We start from the raw sequence: 26,002 nt of genomic DNA, 5'->3' as shown, positions 1-26,002 counted from the left end.
GGGGTGCAGGATTTGGGGGTTCAGGGTTTAGGGCAGTAGGATATTTGGGTGCAGGAGTTTGGGGTGCCGGGTTTGGGGGCCAGGATTTGGGGTTGCAGGATTTAGGGGTGCAGTGGTTTGGAGTGCAGTGTTTTGGGGTGCAGGGTTTGGGGAAGGAGGATATGGAGGTGCAGGGTTTAGGGTGCAGGATCTTGGGGTGCAGGGGTTTGGGGTGGGGGGCTTGGTAGGGCAGGGTTTGGGGGTGGAAAGTTTATTGGGTAGGGCTGGGGGTGCAGGATTTGGGGGTGAAGGGGTTGTGGGGTGCAGGGTTGTGGGGTGCAGGGTTTGGGAGATCGGTACGTGGGGCTGGAGGATTTGGGGGTGCAGGGTTTGGAGCAGCAGGATCTGGGGGTGCAGAGTTGGGGGGTGCAAGATTGGGGGTAGCAGGGTTTTGGGGAGCAGGGTTTCGGGGTCAGGCTTTAGGGGGACAGGGTTTGGGGGGCAGGGTTGGGAGGGATGATTTTGGGGTGCAGGGTTTAGGGCAGCAGGATCTTGGGGTGAAGGGGTTTGGTGTGAAGGGTTGGGTAGGACAGGATTTGGGGTGCAGGTTTTTAGGGTGCAACTTGTGGGGGTCAGGATTTGGGGTACAGGGTTTGGGGGTGCAGGGTTTAGTGGTGCAGGGTTTGGGGGTGCAGGTCTTGGGGGGGCAGAATTAGGGTGCAAGACTTGAGGGTGCAGGGTTTGGGGGTTTGGGACATGGGGCTGGAGGATTTGGGGGTGCAGGATTTGGGGTGCAGTGTGTGGGGGTGTGTCCTGGTTTTGTTAAAAACAAGTTTCTCTTTTAGTGAATTTGCCTGTCAGCTAAAGCCTTCATGTCAGCTGCATTTTCCTGGAGAACCCAACACATGTTTTGGTTAAACCCAGCAATGGAATGGAAACTTATTGATAAGCACGGATGGACATCTCGCGAGAGGGGCAACGAGAAAACTGATGTCCGAGAGACTGACCAACGGTGAATAACATTCCATTCACGTGAATACTTCATATAAAAGTGGGAGATCACGAGGATCTTGTCCCCTTTGCCTTTTTTCCCTTTTTCCTCATGGCTGACATTAGGAGAGGACCTTGCTGGTTTTGCCATAAAACGAAGCAAGGTCAAGGGACCTGCACGAGAGATCCAGTTTTTAGGAGTAAAATGGCAAGATGGCCGTCGTCAGATCCCAATGGAGGTGATCAACAAAACTGCAGCAATGTCTCCACCTACTAATAAAAAGGAGACACAGACTTTCTTGGGCGTTGTAGGTTTTTGGAGAATGCACATTCCTGACCACAGCCACATTGTGAGCCTCTCTATCGAGTGACTCGTAAAAAGAACCAATTTGAGTGGGGCCCTGAACAACGCCAAGCCTTTGAACAAATGAAGCGTGAGATAACTCATGCGGTGGCCCTGGGACCAGTCCGAACTGGACTAGGTGTTAAAAATGTGCTCTACACCGCAGCCGGAGATAATGGACTTACCTGGAGCCTCTGGCAGAAAGCACCAGGAGAAACCCGAGGTCGACCCTTAGGTTTTTGGAGTCGAGGATACAAAGGATCTGAGGCCAACTGTACTCCAACTGAAAAGGAGAGACTGGCAGCATATGAAGGAGTTGGAGCTGCTTCAGAAGTGATGGGCACTGAAGCACAGCTCCTCCTGCACCTCGACTGCCGGTGCTGAGCTGGGTGTGCAAAGGGACGGTTCCCTCTCCACATCATGCAACCGAAGTTACATGGAGTAAATGGATTGCACTGATCACGCAATGAGCTCGGATTGGAAGTCCCAACCGTCCAGGGATATTAGAAGTGATTACAGACTGGCCAGAAAGCAAAGACTTTGGGATGTCTCCAGATGAGGAGGAAGTAAAACGTGCTGAAGAAGCACCACCATATAATCCGCTTTCAGAGACTGATAAGCAGTGTGCACTGTTCACAGATGGATCCTGTCGTCTGTAGGAAAACATCGAAGGTGAAAGCTGCTGTGTGGAGTCCCACACGACAAGTTACAGAAGCCACTGAAGGACAAGGTGAATCCAGTCAGTTTGCAGCAGTGAAAGCCATCCAGCTGGCTTTGGACATTGCCGAACGAGAGAAGTGGCCAATGCTTTGTCTCTATACTGACTCATGGATGGGAGCAAATGCCTTGTGGGGGTGGCTACGGCAATGGAAGAAAAGTAACTGGCAGCGCAGAGGTGAAACCATTGGGAACCACGCTGTGGGAAGACATTGCTGCTCGGCTGGAGAGCCTGCCTGGGGAAGTTGGTCATGTAGATGCTCATGTGCCTAAAAGTCAAGCCACCGAGGAACATCGAAACAACCAACAAGCGGATCAAGCTGCTAAGATTAAAGTAGCTGAGGTGGACTTGGACTGGCAACATAAAGGTGAACTGTTCCTAGCTCGGTGGGCCCATGGTGCTTCAGGGCATCAAGGTAGAGATGCAACATGAAAATGGGCTCGTGATCGAGGGGTGGATTTAACTATGGACACTGTTTCACACGTTATTCATGAATGTGAAACTTGCGCCGAAATCAAACAAGCGAAACGGTTAAAGCCTGTATGGTATGGGGGGCGATGGTTAAAGTGTAAGTATGGAGAAGCTTGGCAGATTGATTATATTACACTTCCACAAACACGTCAAGGTAAGCGTTATGTACTTACAATGGTGGAAGCAACCACTGGATGGTTGGAAACATCTGCCGTACCTCCTGCTACAGCCCGAAATACCATCTTGGGCCTTGAGAAGCAAGTCCTTTGGAGGCCGGGTACGCCAGAAAGAATTGAATCAGACTATGGTACTCATTTCAAAACCAGTATTATAGACAATTGGGCCAAAGAACATGGTATTGAGTGGGTGTATCATATTCCATATCATGCACCAGCCTCTGGGAAAATTGAAAGGTACAATGGTTTGTTAAAAACTACACTAAAGGCACTTGGTGGTGGAGCCTTTAAAAACTGGGATTCACATTTAGCAAAAGCCACTTGGTTGGTCAACACCAGGGGATCAACCAATCGAGCCGGGCCTGCCCAATCAGAAATTCTATGGACTGTGGAAGGAGATAAAGTCCCTGTAGTACACATGAAAAATATGTTAGGAAAGGCAGTCTGGGTTCCTCCTGCCTCGGGCACAGGCAAACCTATTCGTGGGATTGTTTTTGCCCAGGGACCTGGCAGCACCTGGTGGGTGATGCTTAAGGATGGAGAAGTTCGGTGTGCACCTCAAGGGGATTTGATTTTAGGTGAAAATATGCAATGCTGAACTGTACGATGTGAATTGCTGCACTAACAATGTTTAATAAGTGTCTTTCAGATCAAGACAATGGTGATGAAACCAGCGCTGGCTTCTTCGAGTGGCGCCCGACACCTTCTTGGAAGTTGGTGTCCTTAACCCACCAACAGGGGTCATGAGATGCACTTGGACCATTTTCCCTGCCCTGGGAGACTGTGGTGACAAAATGAACTTAATGAACTTTTCAAAGGATGGTCCACTGATTAATTACTCCTGTGTATATATGTACATATGTATATATATATAGTAGTAGTGATTAATTAGATTGTATTGATAGATTGTATTGATAAGGTTTAAGTATTCAGTGAATGTCATATGATAAGGGGTGGAATGTCCTGGTTTTGTTAAAAACAAGTTTCTCTTTTAGTGAATTTGCCTGTCAGCTCAAGCCTTCATGTCAGCTGCATTTTCCTGGAGAACCCAACACATGTTTTGGTTAAACCCAGCAAGGGAATGCAAACTTATTGATAAGCACGGATGGACATCTCGCGAGAGGGGCAACGAGAAACTGGTGATCGAGAGACTGACCAACGGTGAATAACATTCCATTCACGTGAATACTTCATATAAAAGCGGGAGATCACGAGGATCTCGCCCCTTTTCCCTTTCTCCCTTTTTTCCTCATGGCTGACATTAGGAGAGGACCTTGCTGGTCGTCCCTGCGAACGGAGGCCAGTGAGAGACTGAATCCAGCTCCGGTTGGCTGCAGAGTCTGATCCAGGACTTTGGGTGCTGGCTCTGCAGTTGCTGAGACTTACAAGATGGGTTTTGTATATTTGTATTATTTTCTCTGTTCTTATCAGTAGCATCAGTAAAACATCTTTAACTTTTCCAGCTCTCTTCCCTCTGTGCTTCTTCCCCTCCCGATCGCCTGTGCTGAGTGGGAAGGGGGGAGAGGGAGGGGCAAAAGGGGGAATTGGGGGGGGGAGAGGAGGTTGACAACACATCTGCCAGGGTTTGATTGTCACCCCGCAATCCTAACCCTCGACAGGGACAAAGGGGGTCCTGGGATGTCACAATGGGCCCTGGGGAAAAAGGGCGGTCGCCAGGATATCACAATGGGCTCTGGTGACAATGGGGTCCCCAGGATGTCACAATGGGCCCTGGGGACAAGTTGGGGTCCCCTGAATTTCACAATGGGCCCTGGGGACAAAGAGGGCTCCCCAGCATATCACAATGGGCCCTGGGGACAATGGGGGGTCCTGGGACGTCACAATGGGCCCTGGGGACAAGGGGGGGTCCCCAGGATGTCACAATGGGCCCTGGGGACAAAGTAAGGTCCTGGGCTGTCACAATGGACCCTGAGGACAAGGGTGGTACCCACGGTGTCACAATGGGCCCTGGGGACAATGTGGGGTCCTGGGATGTCACAATGGGCCCCAGTGACAAATGGGGGCCCCTGAATGTCACAATGGGCCCTGGGGACAATGGGGGGTCCTGGGACGTCACAATGGGCCCTGGGGACAAGGAGGGATCCCCAGGATGTCACAATGGGCCCTGGGGACAATGGCGGGTCCTGGGACGTCACAATGGCCCCTGGGGACAAGGGGGGGTCCCCAGGACGTCACAATGGGCCCTGGGGACAAAGAGGGGTCCCCTGAATGTCACAATGGGCCCTGGGCACAAGGGGGTGCCGAGGATGTCACAATGGGCCCTGGGGACAATGGGGGGTCCTGGGATGTCACAATGGGCCCTGAGGACAATGGTGGGTCCCCTGAATGTCACAATGGGCCCTGGGGACAAAGGGGGGTCCGCAGGATGTCACAATGGGCACTGGGGACAAAGGGGGGCGTCCCCATGGTGTCACAATGGGCCCAAGTGACAAGGAGGGTCCCCACGGTGCCACGATGGGTCCTGGGGACAAGGGCGTCCCCCAGATGTCACAATGGGCCCTGGGGACAATGGGGTTGCCCAGGATGTCACAATGGGCCCTGGGGACAATGGGAGTCCCCAAGGTGTCAGAACGAGCCCTGGGGACAAAGTGGAATCCTGGAATGTCACAATGGCCCCCAGTGACAAAGGGGTTCCCCATGGTGTCACAATGGGCCGTGGGGACAAAAGGGGTCCCCAGGATTTCACAATAGCACTGGGGACAAAGGGGGGTCATGGGATGTCACAATGGGCTCCAGTGACAAAGACGGTCCTCATGGTGCCACAATGGGCCCTGGGGACAAAGGGGGTCCCCTGGATGTCACAATGGGCCCTGGGGACAAGGAGGGTCCCCAGCATGTCACAATGGGCCCTGGGGACAAAGGGGGTGCCCACGGTATCAGTATGGGCCCTGGGGACAAAGGGGGATCCTGGGACGTCACAATGGGCCCTGGGGACAAGGGGGGGTCCTGGGACGTCACAATGGGCCCTGGGGACAAGGGGGGGTCCCCAGGATGTCACAATGGGCCCTGGGGACAAAGAGGGGTCCCCTGAATGTCACAATGGGCCCTGGGGACAAGGGGGTGCAGTGGATGTTACAATGGGCCCTGGGGACAATGGGGGGTGTCCAGGATGTGAGAATGAGTCCTGAGGACAAGGGGGGGTCCCCATGGTGTCACAATGGGTCCCCAGTGACAAGGAGGGGTCCCCATGGTGTCACAATAGGCCCTGGGGACAAAGTGGGGTCCAAGAATGTCACAATGGGCCCTGGGGACAAAACGGGTTGCCATGGTGCCACAATGGGCCCTGGGGTCAAAGGGGGTCCCCATGGTGCTACAATGGGCCCTGGGGACAAAGGGGGGTCCTGGGATGTCACAATGGGCCCTGGGGACAAAGGGGGTCCCCATGGTGCTACAATGGGCCCTGGGGACAAAGGGGGGTCCTGGGATGTCACAATGGGCCCTGGGGACAAAGGGGTGCAGAGGATGTCACAACGGGCCCTGGGAGCAAGGGGGTGGCCAGGATGTCACAATGGGTCCTGGGGAAAATGGGGGGTGTCCAGGATGTCACAATGGACCCTGAGGACAAGCGGGGGTCTCCATGGTGTCACAACGGGCCCCAGTGACAAAGGGGGTCCCCTGAATGTCACAATAGGTCCTGGGGACAATGGGGGGTCCTGGGACGTCACAATGGGCCCTGGGGACAAGGAGGGATCCCCAGGATGTCAGAATGGGCCCTGGGGACAAAGAGGGGTCCCCTGAATGTCACAATGGGCCCTGGGGACAAGGGGGTGCAGAGGATGTCACAATGGGCCCTGGGGACAATGGGGGGTCCTGGGACATCACAATGGGCCCTGGAGACAAGGAGGGATCCCCAGGATGTCACAATGGGCCCTGGTGACAATGGGGGGTCCTGGGACGTCACAATGGGCCCTGGGAAGAAGGGGGGGTCCCCAGGATGTCACAATGGGCTCTGGGGACAATGGGGGGTCCTGGGATGTCACAATGGGCCCTGGGGACAAGGGGGGTCCCTAGGATGTCACAATGAAGTCTTGGGACAAAGGGGGTCCCCAGGATGTCACAATGGGGCCTGGGGACCAGGGGGGGTCCCCAGGATGTCACAATGGGCCCCAGTGACAAAGGCGGTCCCTATGGTGCCACAATGGGCCCTGGGGACAAAGGGGGTCCCCAGGATGTCACAATGGGCCCTGGGGACAAAGAGCGTCCCCAGGATGTCACAATGGGCCCTGGGGACTAGGGGGGGTCCTGGGATGTCACAATAGGCCCTAGTGACAAAGGGGGTCCCTATGGTGCCACAATGGGCCCTGGGGACAAAGGGGGTCCCCTGGATGTCACAATGGGCTCTGGGGATAAGGAGGGTCCCCAGGATGTCACAATGGGCCCTGGGGACAAAGAGCGTCCAGAGCATGTCACAATGGGCCCTGGGGACAAAGGGGGTCCCCACGGTATCAGAATGGGCCCTGGGGACAAAGGGGGGTCCCCTGAATGTCACAATGGGCCCTGGGGACAATGGGGGGTCCTGGGATGTCACAATGAGCCCTGCAGACAAGTGTGGTACCCACGGTGTCCCAATGGGCCCTGGGCACAAGGGGGGGTCCCCATAGTGTCACAATGGGTCCTGCAGACAAGTGGGGTCCCCAGGATGTCACAATGGGCCCTGGGGACAATGTGGGGTCCCCTGAATGTCACAATGGGCCCTGGGGACAAGGGGGTGCCGAGGATGTCACAATGGGCCCTGGGGACAATGGGGGGTCCTGGGACCTCACAATGGGCCCTGAGGACAATGGTGGGTCCCCTGAATGTCAAAATGGGCCCTGGGGACAAAGGGGGGTCCGCAGGATGTCACAATGGGCACTGGGGACAAAGGGGGTGTCCCCAGGATGTCACAATGGGCCCTGGGGACAAGAGGGCATTCCTAGGATGTCACAATGGGCCCTGGGGACTAATGTGGTCCCCACGGTGTCACAATATGTCCTGGAGACAAAGAGGGGTCCCCAGGATGTCACAATGGGCCCTTGGGACAATGGGGTTCCTGGGATGTCACAATGGGTCCCCAGTGACAAAGGGGGTCCCCAGGATGTCTCAATGGGCCCTGAGGACAATGGGAGGTCCCCATGGTGTCACAATGGGTCCCCAGTGACAAGGGAGGTCTCCACAGTGCCAGGATGGGTCCTGGGGACAAGGAGGTCCCCAGGATGTCACAATGGGCCGTGGGGACAAAGAGGCTCCCCAGGATGTCACAATGGGACCTGGGGACAAGGGGGTCTCCAGGAACTCACAATGGGCTCTGGGGACAATGGAGGTTCCCCAGGATGTTCACAATAGGCCCTGAGGACAAGGGGTGGTCCCCATGCTGTCACAATGGGTCTCCAGTGACAAGGGGGTCCCCAAGGTGTCACAATGGGCCCTGGGGACAATGGGGGGTCCTGGGACGTAACAATAGGCCCTGGGGACAAGGGGGTTCCCCACAGTGTCACAATGGGCCCTGGGGACAAAGGGGATCCGCACGGTGTTACAATGGTCCCGGGGGACAAAGGGGGATGCCCAGGATGTCACAATGGGCCCTGAGGACAAGGGGGGGTCCCCATGGTGTCACAATGGGTCCCCAGTGACAAGGAGGGTCCCCATGGTGTACATGATGGGTCCTGGGGACAAGGGGGTCCCCAGGATGTAACAATGGACCCTGGGGACAATGGGGGGTCCTGGGACGTCACAATGGGTCCCAGTGACATGGGGGTCCCGAGGATGTCACAATGGGCCCTGGGGACAATGTGGGGTCCTGGGATGTCACAATGGGCCCCAGTGACAAAGGGGGTCCCCTGAATGTCACAATGGGCCCTGGGGACAATGGGGGGTCCTGGGACGTCACAATGGGCCCTGGGGACAAGGAGGGATGCCCAGGATGTCACAATGGGCCCTGGGGACAATGGGGGGTCCTGGGACGTCACAATGGGCCCTAGGGACAAGAGGGGGTTCCCAGGATGTCACAATGGGCCCTGGGGACAAAGAGGGGTCCCCTGAATGTCACAATGGGCCCTGGGGACAAGGGGGTGCCGAGGATGTCACAATGGGCCCTGGGGACAACGGGGGTCGCCAGGATGTCACAATGGGCCCTGGGGACAAAGTAAGGTCCTGGGATGTCACAATGGGCCCTGGGGACAAGGGGGGGTCCCCAGGATGTCACAATGGGCCTTGGGAACAAGGGGGTCCCCCAGATATCACAATGGGCCCTGGGGACAATGTAAGGTCCTGGGCTGTCACAATGGACCCTGAGGACAAGGGGGTTCCCCAGGATGTCACAATGAAGTCTTGGGACAAAGGGGGTCCCCAGGATGTCACAATGGGCCCTGTGGACCAGGGGGGGTCCTGGGATGTCACAATGGGCCCCAGTGACAAAGGGGGTCCCTATGGTGCCACAATGGGCCCTGGGGACAAAGGGGGTCCCCTGGATGTCACAATGGGCTCTGGGGACAAGGAGGGTCCCCAGGATGTCACAATGGGCCCTGGGGACTAGGGGGGGTCCTGGGATGTCACAATAGGCCCTAGTGACAAAGGGGGTCCCTATGGTGCCACAATGGGCCCTGGGGACAAAGGGGGTCCCCTGGATGTCACAATGGGCTCTGGGGATAAGGAGGGTCCCCAGGATGTCACAATGGGCCCTGGGGACAAAGAGCGTCCAGAGCATGTCACAATGGGCCCTGGGGACAAAGGGGGTCCCCACGGTATCAGAATGGGCCCTGGGGACAAAGGGGGGTCCCCTGAATGTCACAATGGGCCCTGGGGACAATGGGGGGTCCTGGGATGTCACAATGAGCCCTGCAGACAAGTGTGGTACCCACGGTGTCCCAATGGGCCCTGGGCACAAGGGGGGGTCCCCATAGTGTCACAATGGGTCCTGCAGACAAGTGGGGTCCCCAGGATGTCACAATGGGCCCTGGGGACAATGTGGGGTCCCCTGAATGTCACAATGGGCCCTGGGGACAAGGGGGTGCCGAGGATGTCACAATGGGCCCTGGGGACAATGGGGGGTCCTGGGACCTCACAATGGGCCCTGAGGACAATGGTGGGTCCCCTGAATGTCAAAATGGGCCCTGGGGACAAAGGGGGGTCCGCAGGATGTCACAATGGGCACTGGGGACAAAGGGGGTGTCCCCAGGATGTCACAATGGGCCCTGGGGACAAGAGGGCATTCCTAGGATGTCACAATGGGCCCTGGGGACTAATGTGGTCCCCACGGTGTCACAATATGTCCTGGAGACAAAGAGGGGTCCCCAGGATGTCACAATGGGCCCTTGGGACAATGGGGTTCCTGGGATGTCACAATGGGTCCCCAGTGACAAAGGGGGTCCCCAGGATGTCTCAATGGGCCCTGAGGACAATGGGAGGTCCCCATGGTGTCACAATGGGTCCCCAGTGACAAGGGAGGTCTCCACAGTGCCAGGATGGGTCCTGGGGACAAGGAGGTCCCCAGGATGTCACAATGGGCCGTGGGGACAAAGAGGCTCCCCAGGATGTCACAATGGGACCTGGGGACAAGGGGGTCTCCAGGAACTCACAATGGGCTCTGGGGACAATGGAGGTTCCCCAGGATGTTCACAATAGGCCCTGAGGACAAGGGGTGGTCCCCATGCTGTCACAATGGGTCTCCAGTGACAAGGGGGTCCCCAAGGTGTCACAATGGGCCCTGGGGACAATGGGGGGTCCTGGGACGTAACAATAGGCCCTGGGGACAAGGGGGTTCCCCACAGTGTCACAATGGGCCCTGGGGACAAAGGGGATCCGCACGGTGTTACAATGGTCCCGGGGGACAAAGGGGGATGCCCAGGATGTCACAATGGGCCCTGAGGACAAGGGGGGGTCCCCATGGTGTCACAATGGGTCCCCAGTGACAAGGAGGGTCCCCATGGTGTACATGATGGGTCCTGGGGACAAGGGGGTCCCCAGGATGTAACAATGGACCCTGGGGACAATGGGGGGTCCTGGGACGTCACAATGGGTCCCAGTGACATGGGGGTCCCGAGGATGTCACAATGGGCCCTGGGGACAATGTGGGGTCCTGGGATGTCACAATGGGCCCCAGTGACAAAGGGGGTCCCCTGAATGTCACAATGGGCCCTGGGGACAATGGGGGGTCCTGGGACGTCACAATGGGCCCTGGGGACAAGGAGGGATCCCCAGGATGTCACAATGGGCCCTGGGGACAATGGGGGGTCCTGGGACGTCACAATGGGCCCTAGGGACAAGAGGGGGTCCCCAGGATGTCACAATGGGCCCTGGGGACAAAGAGGGGTCCCCTGAATGTCACAATGGGCCCTGGGGACAAGGGGGTGCCGAGGATGTCACAATGGGCCCTGGGGACAACGGGGGTCGCCAGGATGTCACAATGGGCCCTGGGGACAAAGTAAGGTCCTGGGATGTCACAATGGGCCCTGGGGACAAGGGGGGGTCCCCAGGATGTCACAATGGGCCTTGGGAACAAGGGGGTCCCCCAGATATCACAATGGGCCCTGGGGACAATGTAAGGTCCTGGGCTGTCACAATGGACCCTGAGGACAAGGGGGTTCCCCAGGATGTCACAATGAAGTCTTGGGACAAAGGGGGTCCCCAGGATGTCACAATGGGCCCTGTGGACCAGGGGGGGTCCTGGGATGTCACAATGGGCCCCAGTGACAAAGGGGGTCCCTATGGTGCCACAATGGGCCCTGGGGACAAAGGGGGTCCACTGGATGTCACAATGGGCTCTGGGGACAAGGAGGGTCCCCAGGATGTCACAATGGGCCCTGGGGACAAAGAGGATCCCCAGCATGTCACAATGGGCCCTGGGGACAAAGGGGGTCCCCACGGTATCAGAATGGGCCCTGGGGACAAGGGGGGTCCCCTGAATGTCACAATGGGCCCTGGGGACAATGGGGGGTCCTGGGATGTCACAATGAGCCCTGCAGACAAGGGTGGTACCCACAGTGTCACAATGGGCCCTGGGCACAAGGGGGGGTCCCCATAGTGTCACAATGGACCCTGGGGACAAGGGGGTGCCGAGGATGTCACAATGGGCCCTGGGGACAATGGGGGGTCCTGGGACCTCACAATGGGCCCTGAGGACAATGGTGGGTCCCCTGAATGTCAAAATGGGCCCTGGGGACAAAGGGGGGTCCGCAGGATGTCACAATGGGCACTGGGGACAAAGGGGGGGTCCGCAGGATGTCACAATGGGCCCTGGGGACAGTGTGGGGTCCTGGGATTTCACAATGGGCCCAGTGACAAAGGGGGTCCCCTGAATGTCACAATGGGTCCTGGGGACAATGGGGGCTCCTGAGACGTCACAATGGGCCCTGGGGACAAGGAGGGATTCCCAAAATGTCACAATGGGCCCTGGGGACAAGGGGGTGTCCCCAGGATGTCACAATGGGCCCTGCGGACAAGGGTGGTACCCACGGTGTCACAATGGGCACTGGGCACAAGGGGGGGTCCCCATAGTGTCACAATGGGTCCTGGGGACAAGTGGAGTCCCCTGAAAGTCACAATGGGCCCTTGGGACAATGTGGGGTCCTGGGATCTCACAATGGGCCCAGTGACAAAGGGGGTCCCCTGAATGTCACAATGGGTCCTGGGGACAATGGGGGCTCCTGAGACGTCACAATGGGCCCTGGGGACAAGGGGGTCCTCAGGATGTCACATTGGGCCGTGGGGACAAAGAGGGGTCCCCAGGATTTCACAATGGACCCTGGGGACAAAGGGGGGTCCTGGGACGTCACAATGGGCCTTGGGGACAAAGGGTTCCCCAGGATGTCACAATGGGCTCTGGGGACAAAGGAGGTCCCCAGGATGACACAATGGGCCCTGGGGATGACGGGGGGTCCTGGGACGTCACAATGGGCCCTGGGGACAATGGGACGTCCTGATATGTTACAATGAACCCTGGGCACAATTGGGGGGTCCTTAGATACCACAATGGGCCCTGTGGACAAAGGGGGTCCCCATGGTGTCACAATGGGCTCTGGGGACAAAGGGGAGTCCCCAGTATGTCACAATGGGCCCTGGAGACAATGGGGGGTCCTGGGATGTCACAATGGGCCCTGGGGACAACGGGGGTCCCGACGGTGTCACAATGGGCCCTAGGGACAAAGGCTGTCCCCTGAATGTCACAATGGGCCCTGTGGACAATTGGGGTCCCCAGGATGTCACAATGGGCTCTGGGGACAATGGGGGATCCGGGGACGTCACAATGGGCCCTGGGGACAAAGGGGGTCCCCAGGACGTCACAATGGGCCCCAGTGACAAAGTGGGTCCCCAGGATGTCACAATGGGCTCTGGGGACAAGGGGGGGTCCCCAGGATGTCACAATGGGCTCTGGGGACAAGGGGGGGTCCCCATAGTGTTACAATGGGTCCCCAGTGACAAGGGTGGTCCCCAGGATGTCACAATGGGCCCTGGGGACAAAGGGGGTCCTGGGACTTCACTATGGGCCCTGGGGACAAGGGGGTCCCCAGGATGTCACAATGGGCCCTTAGGACAAGGGGGGTCCCCAAGGTGTCACAATGGGCCCTGGGGACAATGGGGAGTCCTGGGACATCACAACAGGCCTGGGGACAAGGGGGATCTCCACCCTGTCACAATGGGCCCTGGGGACAAAGGGGGGTCCTAGGATGTCACAATTGGCCCTGGGGACAAAGGGGGTCCCCATGGTGCCACAATGGGCCCTGGGGACAAAGGGGAGTCCCCAGGATGTCACAATGGGCCCTGAGGACAAGGGGAGGTCCCCATGGTGTCACAATGGGTCCTCAGTGAGAAGGGGGTCCCCCATGGTGTCACAATGGGCCCTGGGGACAAGGGGGATCCCCAGGGTGTCACAATGGACCCTGGGGAGAAGGGTTTAGGGGGTTGTGTTAGGGGGTTGGAGGATTAGGTGGTGCAGGATTTGGGGGTGCAAGGATTTTGCGGGGCCTGATTTGTGGCTGCAGAGTCTGGGGTTGCAGGTTCCAGGGGTGCAGGATTTGGGGGTTCAGGGTTTAGGGCAGTAGGATATTTGGGTGCAGGAGTTTGGGGTGCCGGGTTTGGGGGCCAGGATTTGGGGTTGCAGGATTTAGGGGTGCAGTGGTTTGGAGTGCAGTGTTTTGGGGTGCAGGGTTTGGGGAAGGAGGATATGGAGGTGCAGGGTTTAGGGTGCAGGATCTTGGGGTGCAGGGGTTTGGGGTGGGGGGCTTGGTAGGGCAGGGTTTGGGGGTGGAAAGTTTATTGGGTAGGGCTGGGGGTGCAGGATTTGGGGGTGAAGGGGTTGTGGGGTGCAGGGTTGTGGGGTGCAGGGTTTGGGAGATCGGTACGTGGGGCTGGAGGATTTGGGGGTGCAGGGTTTGGAGCAGCAGGATCTGGGGGTGCAGAGTTGGGGGGTGCAAGATTGGGGGTAGCAGGGTTTTGGGGAGCAGGGTTTCGGGGTCAGGCTTTAGGGGGACAGGGTTTGGGGGGCAGGGTTGGGAGGGATGATTTTGGGGTGCAGGGTTTAGGGCAGCAGGATCTTGGGGTGAAGGGGTTTGGTGTGAAGGGTTGGGTAGGACAGGATTTGGGGTGCAGGTTTTTAGGGTGCAACTTGTGGGGGCCAGGATTTGGGGTACAGGGTTTGGGGGTGCAGGGTTTAGTGGTGCAGGGTTTGGGGGTGCAGGTCTTGGGGGGGCAGAATTAGGGTGCAAGACTTGAGGGTGCAGGGTTTGGGGGTTTGGGACATGGGGCTGGAGGATTTGGGGGTGCAGGATTTGGGGTGCAGTGTGTGGGGGTGTGTCCTGGTTTTGTTAAAAACAAGTTTCTCTTTTAGTGAATTTGCCTGTCAGCTAAAGCCTTCATGTCAGCTGCATTTTCCTGGAGAACCCAACACATGTTTTGGTTAAACCCAGCAATGGAATGGAAACTTATTGATAAGCACGGATGGACATCTCGCGAGAGGGGCAACGAGAAAACTGATGTCCGAGAGACTGACCAATGGTGAATAACATTCCGTTCACGTGAATACTTCATATAAAAGTGGGAGATCACGAGGATCTCGTCCCCTTTGCCTTTTTTCCCTTTTTCCTCATGGCTGACATTAGGAGAGGACCTTGCTGGTTTTGCCATAAAACGAAGCAAGGTCAAGGGACCTGCACGAGAGATCCAGTTTTTAGGAATAAAATGGCAAGATGGTCGTCGTCAGATCCCAATGGATGTGATCAACAAAATTGCAGCAATGTCTCCACCTACTAATAAAAAGGAGACACAGACTTTCTTGGGCATTGTAGGTTTTTGGAGAATGCACATTCCTGACTACAGCCACATTGTGAGCCCTCTCTATCGAGTGACTCGTAAAAAGAACCAATTTGAGTGGGGCCCTGAACAACGCCAAGCCTTTGAACAAATGAAGCGTGAGATAACTCATGCGGTGGCCCTGGGACCAGTCCGAACTGGACTAGGTGTTAAAAATGTGCTCTACACCGCAGCCGGAGATAATGGACTTACCTGGAGCCTCTGGCAGAAAGCACCAGGAGAAACCCGAGGTCGACCCTTAGGTTTTTGGAGTCGAGGATACAAAGGATATGAGGCCAACTGTACTGCAACTGAAAAGGAGAGACTGGCAGCATATGAAGGAGTTCGAGCTGCTTCAGAAGTGATGGGCACTGAAGCACAGCTCCTCCTGCACCTCGACTGCCGGTGCTGAGCTGGGTGTGCAAAGGGACGGTTCCCTCTCCACATCATGCAGCCGAAGTTACATGGAGTAAATGGATTGCACTGATCACGCAATGAGCTCGGATTGGAAGTCCCAACCGTCCAGGGATATTAGAAGTGATTACAGACTGGCCAGAAAGCAAAGACTTTGGGATGTCTGCAGATGAGGAGGAAGTAAAACGTGCTGAAGAAGCACCACCATATAATCCGCTTTCAGAGACTGATAAGCAGTGTGCACTGTTCACAGGTGGATCCTGTCGTCTGTAGGAAAACATCGAAGGTGAAAGCTGCTGTGTGGAGTCCCACACGACAAGTTACAGAAGCCACTGAAGGACAAGGTGAATCCAGTCAGTTTGCAGCAGTGAAAGCCATCCAGCTGGCTTTGGACATTGCCGAACGAGAGAAGTGGCCAATGCTTTGTCTCTATACTGACTCATGGATGGGAGCAAATGCCTTGTGGGGGTGGCTACGGCAATGGAAGAAAAGTAACTGGCAGCGCAGAGGTGAAACCATTGGGAACCACGCTGTGGGAAGACATTGCTGCTTGGCTGGAGAGCCTGCCTGGGGAAGTTGGTCATGTAGATGCTCATGTGCCTAAAAGTCAAGCCACCGAGGAACATCGAAACAACCAACAAGCGGATCAAGCTGCTAAGATTAAAGTAGCTGAGGTGGACTTGGACTGGCAACATAAAGGTGAACTTTTCCTAGCTCGGTGGGCCCATGGTGCTTCAGGGCATCAAGGTAGAGATGCAACATGAAAATGGGCTCGTGATCGAGGGGTGGATTTAACTATGGACACTGTTTCACAGGTTATTCATGAATGTGAAACTTGCGCCGAAATCAAACAAGCAAAACGGTTAAAGCCTGTATGGTATGGGGGGCGATGGTTAAAGTGTAAGTATGGAGAAGCTTGGCAGATTGATTATATTACACTTCCACAAACACGCCAAGGTAAGCGTTATGTACTTACAATGGTGGAAGCAACCACTGGATGGTTGGAAACATCTGCCGTACCTCATGCTACAGCCCGAAATACCATCTTGGGCCTTGAGAAGCAAGTCCTTTGGTGGCCGGGTACGCCAGAAAGAATTGAATCAGACAATGGTACTCATTTCAAAAACAGTATTATAGACAATTGGGCCAAAGAACATGGTATTGAGTGGGTGTATCATATTCCATATCATGCACCAGCCTCTGGGAAAACTGAAAGGTGCAATGGTTTGTTAAAAACTACACTAAAGGCACTTGGTGGTGGAGCCTTTAAAAACTGGGATTCACATTTAGCAAAAGCCACTTGGTTGGTCAACACTAGGGGATCAATCAATCGAGCCGGGCCTGCCCAATCAGAAATTCTATGGACTGTAGAAGGAGATAAAGTCCCTGTAGTACACATGAAAAATATGTTAGGAAAGGCAGTCTGGGTTCCTCCTGCCTCAGGCACAGGCAAACCTATTCGTGGGATTGTTTTTGCCCAGGGACCTGGCAGCACCTGGTGGGTGATGCTTAAGGATGGAGAAGTTCGGTGTGCACCTCAAGGGGATTTGATTTTAGGTGAAAATATGCAATGCTGAACTGTACGATGTGAATTGCCGCACTAACAATGTTTAATAAGTGTCTTTCAGATCAAGACAATGGTGATGAAACCAGCGCTGGCTTCTTCGAGTGGCGCCCGACACCTTCTTGGAAGTTGGTGTCCTTAACCCACCAACAGGGGTCATGAGATGCACTTGGACCATTTTCCCTGCCCTGGGAGACTGTGGTGACAAAATGAACTTAATGAACTTTTCAAAGGATGGTCCACTGATTAATTACTCCTGTGTATATATGTACATATATATATGTATATATATATAGTAGTAGTGATTAATTAGATTGTATTGATAGATTGTATTGATAAGGTTTAAGTATTCAGTGAATGTCATATGATAAGGGGTGGAATGTCCTGGTTTTGTTAAAAACAAGTTTCTCTTTTAGTGAATTTGCCTGTCAGCTCAAGCCTTCATGTCAGCTGCATTTTCCTGGAGAACCAGACACATGTTTTGGCAAACCCAGCAATGGAATGAAAACTTATTGACAAGCACAGATGGACATCTCGCGAGAGGGGCAACGAGAAACTGGTGATCGAGAGACTGACCAACGGTGAATAACATTCCATTCACGTGAATACTTCATATAAAAGTGGGAGATCACGAGGATCTCGCCCCTTTTCCCTTTCTCCCTTTTCTCCTCATGGCTGACATTAGGAGAGGACCTTGCTGGTCGTCCCTGCGAACTGAGGCCAGTGAGAGACTGAATCCAGCTCCGGTTGGCTGCAGAGTCTGATCCAGGACTTTGGGTGCTGGCTCTGCAGTTGCTGAGACTTACAAGATGGGTTTTGTATATTTGTATTATTTTCTCTGCTCTTATCAGTAGCATCAGTAAAACATCTTGAACTTTTCCAGCTCTCTCCCCTCTGTGCTTCTTCCCCTCCCGATCGCCTGTGCTGAGTGGGAAGGGGGGAGAGGGAGGGGCAAAAGGGGGAATTGGGGGGGGGAGAGGAGGTTGACAACACATCTGCCAGGGTTTGATTGTCACCCCGCAATCTTAACCCTCGACAGGGACAAAGGGGGTCCTGGGATGTCACAATGGGCCCTGGGGACAAAGGGCGGTCGCCAGGATATCACAATGGGCTCTGGTGACAATGGGGTCCCCAGGATGTCACAATGGGCCCTGGGGACAAGGGGGGGTCCCCTGAACTTCACAATGGGCCCTGGGGACAAAGAGGGCTCCCCAGCATATCACAATGGGCCCTGGGGACAATGGGGGGTCCTGGGACGTCACAATGGGCCCTGGGGACAAGGGGGGGTCCCCAGGATGTCACAATGGGCCCTGGGGACAAAGAGCGTCCCCAGCATGTCACAATGGGCCCCGGGGACAAAGGGGGTCCCCACGGTATCAGAATGGGCCCTGGGGACAAAGGGGGGTCCCCTGAATGTCACAATGGGCCCTGGGGACAATGGGGGGTCCTGGGATGTCTCAATGAGCCCTGCGGACAAGGGTGGTACCCACGGTGTCACAATGGGCCCTGGGCACAACGGGGGGTCCCCATAGTGTCACAATGGGTCCTGGGGACAATGGGGGGTCCTGGGACGTCACAATGGGCCCTGGGGACAAGGGGGGGTCCCCTGAATGTCACAATGGGCCCTGGGGACAATGGGGGGTCCTGGGATGTCTCAATGAGCCCTGAGGACAAGGGTGGTACCCACGGTGTCACAATGGGCCCTGGGCACAACGGGGGGTCCCCATAGTGTCACAATGGGTCCTGGGGACAATGGGGGGTCCTGGGACGTCACAATGGGCCCTGGGGACAAGGGGGGGGTCCCCAGGATGTCACAATGGGCCCTGGGGAAAAAGAGGGGTCCCCTGAATGTCACAATGGGCCCTGGGGACAATGGGAGTCCCCAGGGTGTCACAATGGGCCTTGGGAACAAGGGGGTCCCCCAGATATCACAATGGGCCCTGGGGACAATGGAAGGTACTGGGCTGTCACAATGGACCCTGAGGACAAGGGGGGTCCCCAGGATGTCACAATGAAGTCTTGGGACAAAGGGGGTCCCCAGGATGTCACAATGGGCCCTGGGGACAAAGCGGGGGTCCTGGAATCTCACAATGGGCCCCAGTGACAAAGGGGGTCCCTATGGTGCCACAATGGGCCCTGGGGACAAAGGGGGTCCCCTGGATGTCACAATGGGCTCTGGGGACAAGGAGGGTCCCCAGGATGTCACAATGGGCCCTGGGGACAAAGGGGGTCCCCACGGTATCAGAATGGGCCCTGGGGACAAGGGGGGCCCCTGAATGTCACAATGGGCCCTGGGGACAATGGGGGGTCCTGGGATGTCACAATGAGCCCTGCAGACAAGGGTGGTACCCACAGTATCACAATGGGCCCTGGGCACAAGGGGGGGTCCCCATAGTGTCACAATGGACCCTGGGGACAAGGGGGTGCCGAGGATGTCACAATGGGCCCTGGGGACAATGGGGGGTCCTGGGACCGCACAATGGGCCCTGAGGACAATGGTGGGTCCCCTGAATGTCAAAATGGGCCCTAGGGACAAAGGGGGGTCCGCAGGATGTCACAATGGGCACTGGGGACAAAGGGGGGGTCCCCAGGATGTCACAATGGGCCCTGGGGACAATGTGGGGTCCTGGGATTTCACAATGGGCCCCAGTGACAAAGGGGGTCCCCTGAATGTCACAATGGGTCCTGGGGACAATGGGGGGTCCTGGGACGTCACAATGGGCCCTGGGGACAAGGGGGGGTCCCCAGGATGTCACAATGGGACCTGGGGACAAAGAGGGGTCCCCTGAATGTCACAATGGGCCCTGGGGACAGGGGGGTGCAGTGGATGTCACAATGGGCCCTGGGGACAATGGGGGGCATCCAGGATGTCAGAATGAGTCATGAGGACAAGGGGGGGTCCCCATGGTGTCACAATGGGTCCCCAGTGACAAGGAGGGGTCCCCATGGTGTCACAATAGGCCCTGGGGACAAAGTGGGATCCAAGAATGTCACAATGGGCCCTGGGGACAAAAGGGGTTGCCATGGTGCCACAATGGGCCCTGGGGTCAAAGGGGGTCCCCATGGTGCTACAATGGGCCCTGGGGACAAAGGGGGGTCCTGGGATGTCACAATGAGCCCTGGGGACAAAGGGGGTGTCCCCATGGTGCCACAACGGGCCCTGGGAGGAAGGGGATGGCCAGGATGTCACAATGGGTCCTGGGGAAAATGGGGGGTGCCCAGGATGTCACAATGGACCCTGAGGACAAGCGGGGGTCTCCATGGTGTCACAATGGGCCCCAGTGACAAAGGGGGTCCCCTGAATGTCACAATAGGTCGTGGGGACAATAGGGGGTCCTGAGACGTCACAATGGGCCCTGGGGACAAGGAGGGATCCCCAGGATGTCACAATGGGCCCTGGGGACAATGGGGGGTCCTGGGACGTCACAATGGGCCCTGGGGACAAGGGGGGGTCCCCAGGATGTCACAATGGGCCCTGGGGACAAAGAGGGGTCCCCTGAATGTCACAATGGGCCCTGGGGACAAGGGGGTGCAGAGGACGTCACGATGGGCCCTGGAGACAATGGGGGGTCCTGGGACATCACAATGGGCCCTGGGGACAAGGAGGGATCCCCAGGATGTCACAATGGGCCCTGGGGACAATGGGGGGTCCTGGGACGTCACAATGGGCCCTGGGGACAAGGGGGGGTCCCCAGGATGTCACAATGGGCCCTGGGGACAATGGGGGGTCCTGGGATGTCACAATGGGCCCTGGGGACAAGGTGGGGTCCCCAGGATGTCACAATGGGCATTGGGAACAAGGGGGTCCCCCAGATATCACAATGGGCCCTGGGGACAATGTAAGGTCCTGGGCTGTCACAATGGACCCTGAGCACAAGGGGGGTCCCCAGGATGTCACAATGAAATCTTGGGACAAAGGGGGTCCCCAGGATGTCACAATGGGCCCTGGGGACAAAGGGGGTCCCCACGGTGTCAGAATGGGCCCTGGGGACAAGGGGGGTCCCCTGAATGTCACAATGGGCCCTGGGGACAATGGGGGGTCCTGGGATGTCACAATGAGCCCTGGGGACAAGGGGGGGTCCCCATAGTATCACAATGGACCCTGGGGACAAGGGGATGCCGAGGATGTCACAATGGGCCCTGGGGACAATGGGGGGTCCTGGGACCTCACAATGGGCCCCGAGGACAATGGTGGGTCCCCTGAATGTCAAAATGGGCCCTGGGGACAAAGGGGGGTCCGCAGGATGTCACAATGGGCACTGGGGATAAAGGGGGGGTCCCCATGGTGTCACAATGGGCCCAAGTGACAAGGAGGGTCCCCACGGTGCCACGATGGGTCCTGGGGACAAGGGCGTCCCCCAGATGTCACAATGGGCCCTGGGGACAATGGGAGGCCCCAAGGTGTTCAGAACGAGCCCTGGGGACAAAGTGGAATCCTGGAATGCCACAATGGCCCCCAGTGACAAAGGGGTTCCCCATGGTGCCACAATGGGCCCTGGGGACAAAAGGGGTCCCCAGGATTTCACAATAGCACTGGGGACAAAGGGGGGTCGTGGGATGTCACAATGGGCCCTGGGGACAAGGGAGATCCCCATGGTGTCACAATAAGCCCTGGGGACAAAGGGTGGTCCTCGGACATTTCAATGGGCCCTGGGGACAAAGGGGGGACCCCAGGATGTCACAATGGGCCCTGGGGACCAGGGGGGGTCCTGGGATGTCACAATGGGCCCCAGTGACAAAGAGGGTCCTCATGGTGCCACAATGGGCCCCAGTGACAAAGGGGGTCCCCTGGATGTCACAATGGGCTCTGGGGACAATGGGGGGTCCTGGGACGTCACAATGGGCCCTGGGGACAAGGAGGGCACCCCAGGATGTCACACAGGGCCCTGGGGACAATGGCGTGTCCTGGGACGTCACAGTGGGCCCTGGGAACAAGGGGGGGTCCCCAGGATGTCACAATGGGCCCTGGGGACAAAGACGGGTCCCCTGAATGTCACGATGGGCCCTGGGGACAAGGAGCGATTCCCAGGATGTCACAATGGGCCCTGGGGACAAGGGGGGGTCCCCAGGATGTCACAATGGGCCCTGCGAACAAGGGTGGTACCCACGGTGTCACAATGGTCACTGGGACAAGGGGGGGTCCCTATAGTGTCACAATGGGTCCTGGGGACAAGTGGGGTCCCCTGAAAGTCACAATGGGCCCTGGGGACAATGTGGGGTCCTGGGATGTCACAATGGGCCCCAGTGAACAAACGGGGGCCCCTGAATGTCACAATGGGCCCTGGGGACAATGGGGGGTCCTGGGATGTCACAATGGGCCCTGGGGACAAGGAGGGATCCCCAGGATGTGACAATGGGCCCTGGGGACAATGGCGGGTCCTGGGACGTCACAATGGGCCCTGGGGACAAGGGGGGGTCCCCAGGACGTCACAATGGGCCCTGGGGACAAAGAGGGGTCCCCTGAATGTCACAATGGGCCCTGGGCACAAGGGGGTGCCGAGGATGTCACAATGGGCCCTGGGGACAATGGGGGGTCCTGGGATGTCACAATGGGCCCTGAGGACAATGGTGGGTCCCCTGAATGTCACAATGGGCCCTGGGGACAAAGGGGGGTCCGCAGGATGTCACAATGAGCACTGGGGACAAAGGGGGGCGTCCCCATGGTGTCACAATGGGCCCAAGTGACAAGGAGGGTCCCCACGGTGCCACGATGGGTCCTGGGGACAAGGGCGTCCCCCAGATGTCACAATGGGCCCTGGGGACAATGGGGTTGCCCAGGATGTCACAATGGGCCCTGGGGACAATGGGAGTCCCCAAGGTGTCAGAACGAGCCCTGGGGACAAAGTGGAATCCTGGAATGTCACAATGGCCCCCAGTGACAAAGGGGTTCCCCATGGTGTCACAATGGGCCGTGGGGACAAAAGGGGTCCCCAGGATTTCACAATAGCACTGGGGACAAAGGGGGGTCATGGGATGTCACAATGGGCTCCAGTGACAAAGAGGGTCCTCATGGTACCACAATGGGCCCTGGGGACAAAGGGGGTCCCCAGCATGTCACAATGGGCCCTGGGGACAAAGGGGGTCCTGTGACGTCACAATGGGCCCTGGGGACAAGGGGGGGTCCTGGGACGTCACAATGGGCCCTGGGGACAAGGGGGTGCAGAGGATGTCACAATGGGCCCTGGGGACAATGTCGGGTCCTGGGACGTCACAATGGGCCCTGGGGACAAGGGGGAGTCCCCAGGACGTCACAATGGGCCCTGGGGACAAGGAGGGGTCCCCATGGTGTCACAATAGGCCCTGGGGACAAAGTGGGGTCCAAGAATGTCACAATGGGCCCTGGGGACAAAGGGGGTGTCCCCATGGTGCCACAACGGGCCCTGGGAGCAAGGGGGTGGCCAGGATGTCACAATGGGTCCTGGGGAAAATGGGTGGTGCCCAGGATGTCACAATGGACCCTGAGGACAAGCGGGGGTCTCCATGGTGTCACAATGGGCCCCAGTGACAAAGGGGGTCCCCTGAATGTCACAATAGGTCCTGGGGACAATGGGGGGTCCTGGGACGTCACAATGGGCCCTGGGGACAAGGAGGGATCCCCAGGATGTCAGAATGGGCCCTGGGGACAAAGAGGGGTCCCCTGAATGTCACAATGGGCCCTGGGGACAAGGGGGGGTCCTGGGACATCACAATGGGCCCTGGAGACAAGGAGGGATCCCCAGGATGTCACAATGGGCCCTGGGGACAATGGGGGGTCCTGGGACGTCACAATGGGCCCTGGGAAGAAGGGGGGGTCCCCAGCATGTCACAATGGGCCCTGGGGACAAGGGGGTGCCGAGGATGTCACAATGGGCTCTGGGGACAATGGGGGGTCCTGGGATGTCACAATGGGCCCTGGGGACAAGGGTGGGTCCCCAGGATGTCACAATGGGCCTTGGGAACAAGGGGGTCCCCCAGATATCACAATGGGCCCTGGGGACAATGTAAGGTCCTGGGCTGTCACAATGGACCCTGAGGACAAGGGGGGTCCCTAGGATGTCACAATGAAGTCTTGGGACAAAGGGGGTCCCCAGGATGTCACAATGGGGCCTGGGGACCAGGGTGGGTCCCCAGGATGTCACAATGGGCCCCAGTGACAAAGGGGGTCCCTATGGTGCCACAATGGGCCCTGGGGACAAAGGGGGTCCCCTGGATGTCACAATGGGCCCTGGGGACAAGGAGGGTCCCCAGGATGTCACAATGGGCCCTGGGGACTAGGGGGGGTCCTGGGATGTCACAATGGGCCCTAGTGACAAAGGGGGTCCCTATGGTGCCACAATGGGCCCTGGGGACAAAGGGGGTCCCCTGGATGTCACAATGGGCCCTGGGGACAAAGAGCGTCCCCAGCATGTCACAATGGGCCCTGGGGACAAAGGGGGTCCCCACGGTATCAGAATGGGCCCTGGGGACAAAGGGGGGTCCCCTGAATGTCACAATGGGCCCTGGGGACAATGGGGGGTCCTGGGATGTCACAATGAGCCCTGCAGACAAGTGTGGTACCCACGGTGTCACAATGGGACCTGGGCACAAGGGGGGGTCCCCATAGTGTCACAATGGGTCCTGGGGACAAGTGGGGTCCCCAGGATGTCACAATGGGCCCTGGGGACAATGTGGGGTCCCCTGAATGTCACAATGGGCCCTGGGGACAAGGGGGTGCCGAGGATGTCACAATGGGCCCTGGGGACAATGGGGGGTCCTGGGACCTCACAATGGGCCCTGAGGACAATGGTGTGTCCCCTGAATGTCAAAATGGGCCCTGGGGACAAAGGGGGGTCCGCAGGATGTCACAATGGGCACTGGGGACAAAGGGGGTGTCCCCAGGATGTCACAATGGGCCCTGGGGACAATGTGGGGTCCTGGGATTTCACAATGGGCCCCAGTGACAAAGGGGGTCCCCTAAATGTCACAATGGGTCCTGGGGACAATGGGGGGTCCTGGGACGTCACAATGGGCCCTGGGGACAAGGAGGGATCCCCAGGATGTCACAATGGGCCCTGGGGACAAAGGGGTGTCCCCAGGATGTCACAATGGGCCCTGCGGACAAGGGTGGTACCCACGGTGTCGCAATGGGCACTGGGCACAAGGGGGGGTCCGTATAGTGTCGCAATGGGTCCTGGGGACAAGTGGGGTCCCCTGAAAGTCACAATGGGCCCTGAGGACAATGGTGGGTCCCCTGAATGTCAAAATGGGCCCCAGTGACAAACGGGGGCCCCTGAATGTCACAATGGGCCCTGGGGACAATGGGGGGTCCCGGGACGTCACAATGGGCCCTGGGGACAAGGAGGGATCCCCAGGATGTCACAATGGGCCCTGGGGACATTGGCGGGTCCTGGGACGTCACAATGGGCCCTGGGGACAAGGGGGGTCCCCTGGATGTCACAATGGGCCCTGGGGACAAGGGGGTGTCCCCAGGATGTCACAATGGGCCCTGCGGACAAGGGTGGTACCCGCGGTGTCACAATGGGCGCTGGGCACAAGGTGGGGTCCCTATAGTGTCACAATGGGTCCTGGGGACAAGTGGGGTCCCCTGAAAGTCACAATGGGCCCTGGGGACAATGTGGGGTCCTGGGATGTCACAATGGGCGCCAGTGACAAACGGGGGCCCCTGAATGTCACAATGGGCCCTGGGGACAATGGGGGGTCCCGGGACGTCACAATGGGCCCTGGGGACAAGGAGGGATCCCCAGGATGTCACAATGGGCCCTGGGGACAAAGAGGCGTCCCCTGAATGTCACAATGGTCCCTGGGGACAAGGGAGATCCCCATGGTGTCACAATAAGCCCTGGGGACAAAGTGGGGTCCTGGGATGTCACAATGGGCCCTGGGGACAATGGGGGTCCTGGGACGTCACAATGGGCCCTGGGGACAATGGGGGTCCCCACGGTGCCACGATGGGTCCTGGGGACAAGGGCGTCCCCCTAGATGTCACAATGGGCCCTGGGGACAATGGGGTTGCCCAGGATGTCACAATGGACCCTGGGGACAAAGGGGGGTGGGCAGGATGTCACAATGGGTACTGGGGACAAAGG

The 26,002-nt window shown here is 57.7% G+C and overlaps 1 long non-coding RNA gene across 1 annotated transcript in view; it reads right to left on the bottom strand.

The window, feature by feature from the left end:
• Window positions 1–16,261: 16,261 nt before the first annotated feature.
• Window positions 16,262–26,002, bottom strand: part of LOC139825779 (uncharacterized) — a 47,847-nt gene continuing 38,106 nt past the window's right edge. The window contains exon 4 of the long non-coding RNA XR_011735979.1: window positions 16,262–17,861. This is a non-coding gene — a long non-coding RNA (uncharacterized lncRNA). The remainder of the gene's footprint in view (window positions 17,862–26,002) is intronic.

This window comes from Patagioenas fasciata, chromosome 28, assembly GCF_037038585.1.
Source record: "Patagioenas fasciata isolate bPatFas1 chromosome 28, bPatFas1.hap1, whole genome shotgun sequence".
Lineage (NCBI taxonomy): Eukaryota > Metazoa > Chordata > Aves > Columbiformes > Columbidae > Patagioenas > Patagioenas fasciata.
Note: the sequence above shows the minus strand (reverse complement) of the source record. Positions and strands in the feature narration are given on the sequence as shown.